The 11,420-nt window shown below is 42.4% G+C and overlaps 1 long non-coding RNA gene across 1 annotated transcript; it reads left to right on the top strand.

Annotated features, from left to right (window-relative positions):
- Nucleotides 1-461: 461 nt before the first annotated feature.
- On the top strand, nt 462-3,156 carry LOC142075116 (uncharacterized). Its single transcript, XR_012670782.1, has 3 exons — nt 462-510; nt 1,033-1,194; nt 2,611-3,156. It is a non-coding gene; the product is annotated as an uncharacterized LOC142075116 (long non-coding RNA).
- Nucleotides 3,157-11,420: the final 8,264 nt, after the last annotated feature.

Below are 11,420 nucleotides of genomic sequence, written 5' to 3' on the forward strand. Positions count from 1 at the left end.
AATTAAAGAATAGTCAGATATGGTTTACCATACTGGATCTAAAGGACGTCTTCTTCTGTCTGACCCTGGCAAAAGAAAGCCAAAAATTATTTTCATTTGAGTGGGAAAATCCCGATACAGGGAGAAAGACCCAATTAACCTGGACAGTGTTACCCCAAGGATTCAAGAACAGTCCTACTATCTTTGGTAATCAATTAGCATGAGAGACTGAAACTTGGAATCCCCCATCACAAGACGGCACTCTGTTACAATATGTAGATGACCTTTTAATTGCTACAGAAACAGAAGAAGAATGTGTGCAACGGACTGTAAGTTTGCTTAACTTTTTGGGATTACGCGGATATCGAGTCTCTCAACAGAAAGCTCAGCTGGTACAATCACAAGTGACATAACTCGGATTTGAAATCTCAGGAGGACAAAGAGAACTCAGAGCGGAACGAAAAGAAGCTATTTGCCACACACCAGAACCCAGGATGGTAAAATAACTCAGAACCTTTCTTGGAATGACAGGTTGGTGCAGATTATGGATATATAATTATGGACTTTTGGTGAAACCACTGTATGAACTACTGAAAGAAAATCCATTAAAACTAGTTTGGATGGGGGAAGCAAAGAGAGCATTTCAACAGTTAAAAATGGAACTTATGAAAGCCCCAGATTTAGGCCTCCCGGATATTTCAAAACCCTTTTGGTTGTTTTCTCATGAGAGACAGGGCATAGCACTGGGAGTGCTTGCTCAACGATTAGGACCCTACAAGAGAGCGGTTGCCTACTTCTCCAAACAATTAGATGAAGTGAGTAAAGGATGGCCCGGATGCCTGCGAGCAGTGGCAGCGGTCGTCCTCAACATTCAGGAAGCCCGCAAGTTTACTATGGGTCAGAAAATAACGGTATTGGTCTCCCATACAGTTTCAGCAGTATTAGAACAAAAGGGGAGTCACTGGCTTTCTCCTTCCAGATTTTTGAAGTACCAAGCTATTTTGGTAGAACAGGATGATGTTAATATACAGACTACTAATATTGTAAACCCAGCATCTTTCCTCAGTGGAGATACTTCAGAACCTGTGATACATGACTGTTTAGAAACCATGGAAGCTGTCTCTTCCAGTCAACCGGATCTGAAAGAAGAACCACTAGAGGACGCTGAGGACTCATGGTTCACAGACGGGAGCAGCTTTGTGAAGCAAGGAGAATGTAAGGCTGGATATGCTGTAACTACCACCCATAAGGTAATAGAAGCTAAATCTTTACCTGTTGGGACATCTGCACAGAAGGCCGAAATAATTGCTTTGACTCGGGCCCTAGAATTATCAAAAGGGAAGAAAATTAATATATGGACTGATCCTAAATATGCCTTTGGAGTGGTGCATGCCCACGGACCCATTTGGAAAGAACGAGGATTGCTTACAGCCCAAGGAAAACAGATAAAACATGCAAAAGAAATTTTACAACTCTTAGAAGCTGTAAAATTGCCAGAGAAAGTGGCTATTATGCATTGCAGAGGACACCAAAAAGGTAATACTGAACAGGAAATTGGAAATAAATTGGCAGACTATGAGGCCAGACAAGCCGCAGAAAGGATGGAAGTTGAGGCATTGGCCTTGATTCCAGACAGTAAATTTCAAGTATTAAAATTAAATTTAGGCTCTGAAAGATATTCAAAGGAAGATAGGAATTTGATTGACAATTTAGGAGGGAAAGAAAAAGACGACGGATGGGTATATACACCAGGTGGATGTATTGTAATACCCTCCAGAATATTGTGGAAACTAATTTCGGATGAGCACAGCAAAACTCATTGGGGAGCAGATGCTTTGTACAAGGATCTAAACAAAAGAATAGTAGGTCACAATTTGTATACTGTGGTGAAACAAGTAACGCAGCAGTGTGAAATTTGTTTGAAAAACAATCCTAATACAACCAATAGGGTACAGGTAGGGACAATTGGAAAGGGTAACATCCCAGGGCAACAATGGCAAATAGACTTTTCCGAACTCCCAAGAAAAGGGGGGTATCGGTATTTGTTAGTGTTAACAGACACATTCTCAGGTTGGCCAGAGGCCTTCCCTTGCAGAACAAACAAAGCTCGAGAAGTCATCCGAGTATTGCTGAATGAAATCATACCTCGATTTGGAATACCAGCAGTAATATCATCAGATAGAGGTACTCACTTTTGCGCACAAATAGTTCAACAACTTAGCAAAATGCTAGGGATTGAGTGGCAGTTACATACACCACATCGACCCCAAGCAAGTGGGCAGGCTGAGAAGATGAATCATTTGATAAAACAACAACTAGCCAAAATTTGTCAAGAAACTAATCTATATTGGTATCAAGCGCTTCCACTTGCGTTGCTTAGGATCAGAACAAAACCGAGAACTAAGGAAAGCATAAGTCCTTTTGAAATTCTGTTTGGAAGGCCATAGCAATTGCAATATAGAGAAGATTTGAATCAGTTAGGAGAAGGATATTTGCAACAGTATATGATCGCTCTAGGAAAACAATTGAGCCAAATAGAAAAAGTTGTCTTAGGAACCAGAGCTAGGGGCCTAGACCAACCGGTTCACCCTTTTAAGCCAGGGGATTGGGTTTATGTCAAAGTTTTTGCAGGTCAACCGTTGGAAGAAAAGTGGAAGGGACCGTTCCAGGTGTTGCTGACAACCTTTACTGCAATCAAGATCAAGGAGCAGACACCCTGGGTACACCATACTTGTGTGAAGAAAGCTCCACCTGGAGAATGGACTTCTGAGAGGACAGGACAATTAAAGTTGAAACTCTCTCGAATGCAGTAAATTACACTTGGGACTTTGACGTATTATACACTGATATTAGCTTTTGAATAAGGAATGAAAACACTAAGAGACTTGATATTCCATTGTTGCTTTTGGATAGAACTATTCCATGAGGGGTCAGGGAATCCATGGAAAGGAAACCTACATATAGACTTGTTACAAAGAACAGTCCAGATCGCTAATAAGTCAGATTGTTGGGCCTGTACTCATTTTCCGGAGCATTCAAAGAAGGGAGTCCCCTTAATTGGAATCCCTATACCAGCTAGTATATCTTGGAACACTCTGTGGGTAAACACCTCTTTTAACATAAGTAGGGAAATGAAAGAACAGGAATGGATAATTGAGACCCCAACTCCAGAACAAAAATATTGTACATGTGTACAACGGTGTAGCCCCCCCAGAGGAATGGACAAAATCAGGTGCCTAAGAAAGACTGACTTTGTTGGAAATTATTCTGATTGCAATAAGACTATAAATATCGGAGGTTTAAGACCTTTTGAATCTTTTGAATGGCCGGTACCTGAAGGAAGAGGTTGGTATTGGATTTGTGGAAACAAGGCCCTTAAGGTCTTGCCACCAAATTGGTCAGGGGTATGTGCTTTGGGAGCAGTAGTACCACACATTACTGTGGTTGAGAAATTAGAGTCTAAAATGTGGCTAAGAACTTATCTTCGAAGAAGTAAGAGAGCTGGAAATAACCCATTAGTAGATAGACCCACCGGGTTCCATTCTTTTGCACGATGGTTTATCCCATGCTTAGGAGTTGGTGAACTAGAGAAAGCTGTAGTAAATATATCTGCTATGGTTGAGAAATTTGGGAATGAAACCTATGACGCTATAAAGGCCTTGCAGGAAGAAGTGTCTGAATTGGCAGAAATAACCCTTCAGAATAGAATGGCTTTGGACATGATGTTAACCTCTCAAGGAGGAGTATGCACAATGCTAAACACAAGCTGTTGCGTATACGTAGATCAAAGTGGTAGAATTTCTACTGATTTAGAAGAAATTTGGAAACAGACAAAATTGCTCCATGAAACACGGAAAGATGACACTTCATGTGGACTTGGGGAAACATTCAAATGGTTAACTTCATGGATTCCCGACCTTAGTCAATGGGTGAGAAAGTTATTAGGCATTTTAATGATTGCTATATTGGTTTTTGTTTGCATATATGTAATAATACAGTGTTTTTGGAAATGTTGTTCTATAATTGGAAACCAAAGTTCTGAGAGGGTGAGACTAATATAAGAGGAACTACAGTGAAGTTCTCCTTTTATAGCCTCAAAGGAGCTTAATTTATTGAAGGATATAGCTTTAACTATATACCCTCAAAAGAAAAGGAGGGATTGATAGGGATTAACATCAAATAGGAAGGAACAATGAAGAGATTTACAGTTCTTTGGTTGAAATGATGCAGATGGTTAGGAACACCTTGTGAATAGGCCGACCTGACACATAGTAGATAAAAAGGCCTTGAAACTCAGTATTCCAGATAAGGAGGCCAACCTTGTATCTTGAGATAAGAGGGTGGTGCTAGTGAGAATTGCGCTACTTAAGCCAGGAGCTAAAACTAAGCATGCGTGAAGACTGAGACTTTTGCATATGTTAATGAATTCCAGGAAATGTAATGAATACGTATACTCTAACTGTATATAACTTCTATGGTTAAGTGATTTGGCACGCACACTAGGTGGAGCGATCCCCTGTGAGTCCAGCGCTGCAATAAAGAATACCTGCTTTCTAAAACTCCAAATTGAGTCTTAGAGAGTTTGTCAGGAACTTCTCCATTTCAGTGCACATACAAGAAACACACCTTCCTCTGTATTCAGGTATGTAAATAATAAACATACAGCCAGAGTCATGAAATTATTTTTCTCATGTTATTAATTAGAGCCATTAACCATGAATTTTCTGCAATGTAATCAGAAATGAAAACAATTAGTAAGCAGATGACCATAATTTGCATTCAGGTAGGTATTCCAAAACTACTGAATTAAGAGTCTTGCTCCTCACACAATTATTTTCCTTTAAAATATTTGCACAAAAACAGCTTTAAGGGGAGAAAACATTTATATTATGTAGGCTTGTCCTTTCTTCTCCTGTTGTCTTCTCTACTCCTCAGCACCTCTCTTTCTCCAAGTCACCAGTAGAGCATTTAGAAAAATACAGACCTGTAAGTCTCCTATCTCCTACTTCTGTCCTATTATTCTGAAGAGGCTGACTCTACCAAGAAGGTAATAACATTCTCTATGCCCACCACAGGTGTTGGGACATTTAGATTCTTTAAAATAAATGCTCAGACCTAATACTGTTAAGCCTTAATTCAGTCCGTCCAGACAATTAGGCAGTTTTACAATTTCAGAGTCAAGAGAACCATGCTGGCAGGGCCTGGCAGATGACAAAGGAAAGAGAGAGAAAGGCTGCTATTTAAAAAAAAAAAGTTTTTTAATTCTATACATGTAGTCATATGTATGTATCTATATTATTTTTTATATATATATAAATCTTTTATTTTATATATATGCTGTGAAAGGCTGCTCTTAGAAAAGGAAGGTAATTGTAACATGCAAATTCACAAACTAACAACAGTTGGAAATTCAGATGGAGAAACTTTCCTTGTCTTGGATGTTGTCCTGATATTTACAGACCGATTCTTAGACTTTTATTTTCCTGGCTTTGGTCAGCTTGTATTGTGTCAGAAGAGTCATTCCTTTGTTTAAACATCCTCACAAAGAATGTTGTGAAATCTATAATGGGCATATATACCTTAGTTAAATATTTAATATCTGCATGTGTATTTGAGTGATGGATGCAGTGGCTTGTACTCAGGACAGGGCCAAATTTTACCCAGAGCATTTCCACACACACTAAAACATACACTTCCAGTGCTTTAATTAATATTACTTTTGCAGATCAGAATTATTTTAATTCCTTAGGTAAGGATGCTTGAAAAACAATTTTAAAAAATCCTTTCTCTATTTTCTTAACAAGTAGTACAAATTCAGAAAGAATCTACACAGAATTAAGATAAAAATCCCTAAAAGCTGAGGAATGATCAGACTGTCTAAAATATCTCACTTAAGCCTTCATTTGATGCTTTAATCTAGAAAAACCTTATTGTTCTTTCTGTAGGGCCTGTTCTTACATAATTACTGGTTAGCTTAAAAAACTCAAACTCCAAGCCCTCCTTTTGAGCTACGACAACCAAGAAACACTTTCTCTAATTCATTTCTCCTTTACATTCCTCTCATCTCTTACATACTTGCTACAATATCTTCAGACTACAACTTTGGATGACATTTTAATTGTAATTGCCCACTAAATTAAAGCATTCTTAAAAAGAAAATTCAAGGGGAATTTCATGCAAATGAGGTTCAGTTTCATGGATCAACATCAGAGCTGCTATAATAAACTATGCTGGTTGACAGGTAAAAAGCAGCATCTCCATTGTAGTGAGTTTTATACCCACTGATGCATATATAGAACGAAAAGCTGTTGAATGATGAACACCAAAAATTATCATTTGGCTTCTGAATTTGCAGCATACATAAGTCATTCACTGCATCATGGTGCTCAGGCAATGGAGGTGTCTTTAAAGTCTCACAGCCTTGCAGCCTCCACTCCCTAATGAATATGAAGTTTACCTTGATGTTCCATTTGGACACCTTTACAGAATTTATCAGTTCCTATAAGAAATACTATTTTTAAAATGTCCTGGAATCCAGCAGTTTGTTTATAGCCCCAGACTCACTGCAGTGTTTCCTGATGGGATTGTCCACTGTGTGCTTTTAACATCTGTTCATCATTTCTTAACCCTTTATACTCTGTTATGGAATAGACCATTTATAGCAAATCTTAGTAGACTGATTTCAAAGTTACAATGACTTCAGGTGACATTAAAAAAACCTGTGCCAGTTTAAGATCAATCAGTGACTCAGAAGGAAGACCCTCTCTTTCCTTTTAATTGAAGACTAGGATGTGTTGGAGCCCTGGAACAAAAGCAAACTGAGGGATTTACCTAACAAATTGCTGTCCCAATAAACATTTCAGCATTTTCAAAATGGCTTAAGGTTTTGTTCACAGACTGCAGACAGAGCACACATTTATGCAGAAACCAAGTGAGAGATATCTCACCAAGACATACCTTAATTTGGTCCCAGGTTCCTTTAAAATCATACACATACCATTAATAAGAAGTAAAAGAAAATTGTGAAGCTTGTAATGCAAGTCTTAGTATTGAAAAGCCATTTTTGTATTTTAATTATTATTATTATACAAAAGTATAAGTACTCTAGTATTTGATACAGAGGTGAGGGTCGAGAAGTTAGCACTGAAGTTTCTCCATAGGTATGGCTAAAGGCAGGGACATTATTAAGGAAATTTTGAAGCAGCATTGCCCCACTCCTTTGAAAATACCTTGTCGTGGTTTAACCTGGCAGGCAGCCAAACACCACGCAGCTGCTCGCTCACTCCCCCCGCCCCCACAGTGGGACGGGGAGAGAAACGGAAGGGTAAGAGTGGGAAAAACTCATGGGTTGAGATAAAGACAGTTTAACAGAACAGAAAAGGGAAAATAATAATGATAATGATAGCATATACAAAATGAGTGATGCACAATGCAATTGCTCACCACCCGCGCTGAACAATAACCAAGTAGCGATCGCTACGTCCTGGATCACGCCTACAGTTCATATACTGAGCATGACGTCACATGGTATGGAACACCCCATTGGCCAGCTGGGCTAGCTGTCCTGGCTGTCTTCCCTCCCAACGCTTGTTTTGTTTTGTTTTGTTTTGTTTTGTATTTTTTCTTGAGCTGAATGTCCTTGATTAGCAGAGTACTTAGCAAAAACTGAAAACATCAGTGTGTCATCAACATTCTTATATTAAATCCAAAACACAGCACTAGGAAGAAATTTAACCCTATCCCAGCCAAAACCAGGACACTATCCAACCCTTATTCTATACCATTTACGTCATGCCTAAGTGTCACATTTTCCGATACATTCCAATTAATCATGACCACCTTTCTTGTCTATATACATATATATATACACACACACAGAGATATCATTCCCTTAGTCTATGGGCCATCCCTCCAAAATGTCCACTGAGTTCATTTAGTCCACGACTTTGGGCTCCATCTGTCATAACAGTCTTTCAGGGCCAGAAAGATGGTGTGTGGTGTTGGACTGTTGCTTCCTGAAGCCAGTTCTCATTCCATTATTGCTGCGCTTGTCCGGTTCTATCATCATTGCGCTTTGCTCGGTTTCATCGGAGTTAGTTCATTCTTCATTAATCTGGGTGATTTCAACTGCTATACAATTGATAGCAACCATAGAAATAATGATATACTATATCATATAACATTTAACACCATACAATTCAGTTCATTGGCTATTTTCACCCAAAATCAAATCCCCTTGAGGTACACACCGGACTTCCCCATCCTTTCGCATTACCCACCAAGTGCACCCAGGTCCTTGAGCAAAAGCAATCCCACGGATGGGTTTTCCCTTGCCAGAGGCAGGAGTAACCCAGACTGTCTTCCCCAGCATATTTCTTATGTGCACGACAGGGACTTTATCCCCCTCTACAGTACGTAAGGGTTTGGATTGGGCAGGGCCAGCTCGATTAACAGATCCCCTGGTGTTGACTATTCAGGTGGCTTTGGCTAAATGTGTATCCCAATGCTTGAATGTCCCACCACCCATTGCCCTCAGTGCAGTCTTTAGCAGTCCATTTTATCGTTCGATTTTCCCGGAGGCTGGTGCATGGTAGGGGATGTGATAGACCCACTCAATGCCATGCTCTTTGGCCCAGGTGTCTATGAGGGTGTTTCGGAAATGAGTCCCGTTGCCTGGGTCAATTCTTTCTGGGGTGCCATGTCGCCATAGGACTTGCTTTTCAAGGCCCAGGATGGTGTTCCGGGAGGTGGCATTGGGCACAGGATATGTTTCCGGCCATCTGGTGGTTGCTTCCACCATGGTGAGCACATAGTGCTTGCCTTGGTGGGTTTGTGGAAGTGTGATATAATCAATCTGCCAGGCCTCCCCATATTTATATTTCAACCATCGTCCTCCATACCAGAGAGGCTTTACTCGTTTGGCTTGCTTGATTGCAGCGCATGTTTCACATTCATGGATAACTTGTGCAATAGCGTCCATGGTCAATTCCACCCCTCGATCACGAGCCCATCTATATGTTGCATCTCTTCCTTGATGGCCTGAGGTGTCATGGGCCCACCAAGCTATAAATAATTCACCCTTATGTTGCCAGTCCAGATCCACCTGAGCCACTTCAATCTTAGCAGCCTGGTCCACCTGCTGGTTGTTTTGATGTTCTTCAGTGGCCCGACTCTTGGGTACGTGAGCATCTACGTGACATACTTTTACAGTCAGGTTCTCTACTCGGGCAGCGATATCTTGCCACAATGCGGCAGCCCAGAAGGGTTTCCCTCTGCACTGCCAGTTGTTCTGCTTCCACTGCTGCAACCACCCCCACAGGGCATTTGCCACCATCCATGAGTCAGTATAGAGATAAAGTACTGGCCATTTTTCTCGTTCAGCAATGTCCAAGGCCAGATGGATGGCTTTCACCTCTGCAAACTGGCTCGATTCACCTTCTCCTTCAGCAGTTTCTGCGACTTGGCTATAGGACTCCATACAGCAGCTTTCCACCTCCGATGCTTCCCCACAAGGCGACAGGACCCATCCGTGAACAGGGCATATTGCTTCTCATTTTCTGGCAGTTTGTTATACAGTGGGGCCTCTTCAGCATGTGTCACCTCCTCCTCCTCTGGGGATATTCCGAAATCTTTGCCTTCTGGCCAGTTCGTGATCACTTCCAAGATTCCTGGGCGACTGGGGTTTCCTATTCGGGCCCATTGTGTGATCAGTGCGACCCACTTACTCCACGTAGCATCGGTTGCATGATGTGTAGAGGGGACCCTCCCTTTGAACATCCAGCCCAGCACCGGCAGTCGGGGTGCCAGGAGGAGCTGTGCTTCAGTGCCAACCACTTCCAAAGCAGCTCGAACCCCTTCATATGCTGCCAATATCTCCTTCTCAGTTGGAGTGTAGTGGGCCTCGGATCCTCTGTATCCCCGACTCCAGAACCCTAAGGGTCGACCTCGAGTCTCCCCTGGTGCTTTCTGCCAGAGGCTCCAGGTAGGGCCATTCTCCCCGGCTGCGGTGTAGAGCACATTCTTTACATCTTGTCCTGCCCGGACTGGCCCAAGGGCTACTGCCTAAACTATCTCCCGTTTAATTTGTTCAAAGGCTTGTTGTTGCTCAGGGCCCCATTTGAAATTGTTCTTCTTCAGGGTCACTTGATAGAGAGGGCTTACAATCAGGCTGTAATCTGGAATATGCATTCTCCAAAAGCCCACAACGCCTAAGAAAGCTTGTGTTTCCTTTTTGCTAGTTGGTGGGGACATGGCTGTTATTTTGTTGATCACATCCATTGGGATCTGATGACTTCCATCTTGCCATTTTATTCCTAAAACCGGATCTCTTGTGCAGGTCCCTTGACCTTACTTTGTTTTATGGTAAAACCGGCCTTCAGAAGGATTTGGACTATTCTCTCCCCTTTCTCAAAAACTTCTTCTGCTGTGCTGCCCCATACAATGATGTCATCAATGTATTGCAGGTGTTCTGGAGCCTCACCCTGTTCCAGTGCGGTGTGGATCAGTCCATGGCAAATGGTAGGGCTGCGTTTCCACCCCTGGGGCAGTCGGTTCCAGGTGTACTGGACGCCCCTCCAAGTGAAAGCAAACTGTGGCCTGCACTCTGCCGCCAAAGGGATGGAGAAGAACGCATTAGCGATATCATTTGTGGCATACCACTTGGCTGCCTTTGACTCCAGTTCATACTGAAGTTCTAACATGTCCGGCACGGCAGCACTCAGTGGCGGCGTGACTTCGTTCAGGCCACAGCAGTCTACTGTTAGTCTCCACTCTCCATTGGACTTTCGCACTGGCCATATGGGACTGTTAAAGGGTGAGCGAGTCTTGCTGATCACTCCTTGGATCTCCAGTTGACGAATCAGCTCATGGATGGGAAGCAGGGAGTCTCGGTTGGTGCGATATTGCCATCAGTGCACTGTTGTGGTAGCAACTGGTACCTGCTGTTCTTTGACCTTCAACAACCCCACAACAGAAGGATCCTCCGTAGACCAGGCAAGGTGGACAGCTGTTTAATTTCCTCCGTCTCCAGGGCAGCTCTACCAAACGCCCATCAGTACCCTTTTGGGTCCTTGAAATACCCTCTCCTGAGGTAGTCTATGCCAAGGATGCACGGAGCCTCTGGGCCAGTCACAATGGGGTGCTTCTGCCACTCATTCCCGGTTAGGCTCACTTCAGCCTCCAATACAGTTAACTCTTGGGATCCCCCTGTCACTCCAGAAATACAAATGGGTTCTGCCCCTTCATAGCTTGATGGCATCAGGGTACACTGTGCACTGGTGTCTACTAGAGCCTTATACTCCTGTGGGTCTGATGTGCCAGGCCATCGAATCCACACAGTCCTCTAAACCCGGTTGTCCCTTTCCTCCACGTGGCTGGAGGCAGGGCCCCTCTAGTCCTGGTCATCATATTCGCTATCCACTTCTTGTAAGTATGAGTCAGAA

Source organism: Calonectris borealis, chromosome W (assembly GCF_964195595.1).
Source record: "Calonectris borealis chromosome W, bCalBor7.hap1.2, whole genome shotgun sequence".
In the NCBI taxonomy this organism is placed as follows: Eukaryota; Metazoa; Chordata; class Aves; order Procellariiformes; family Procellariidae; genus Calonectris; species Calonectris borealis.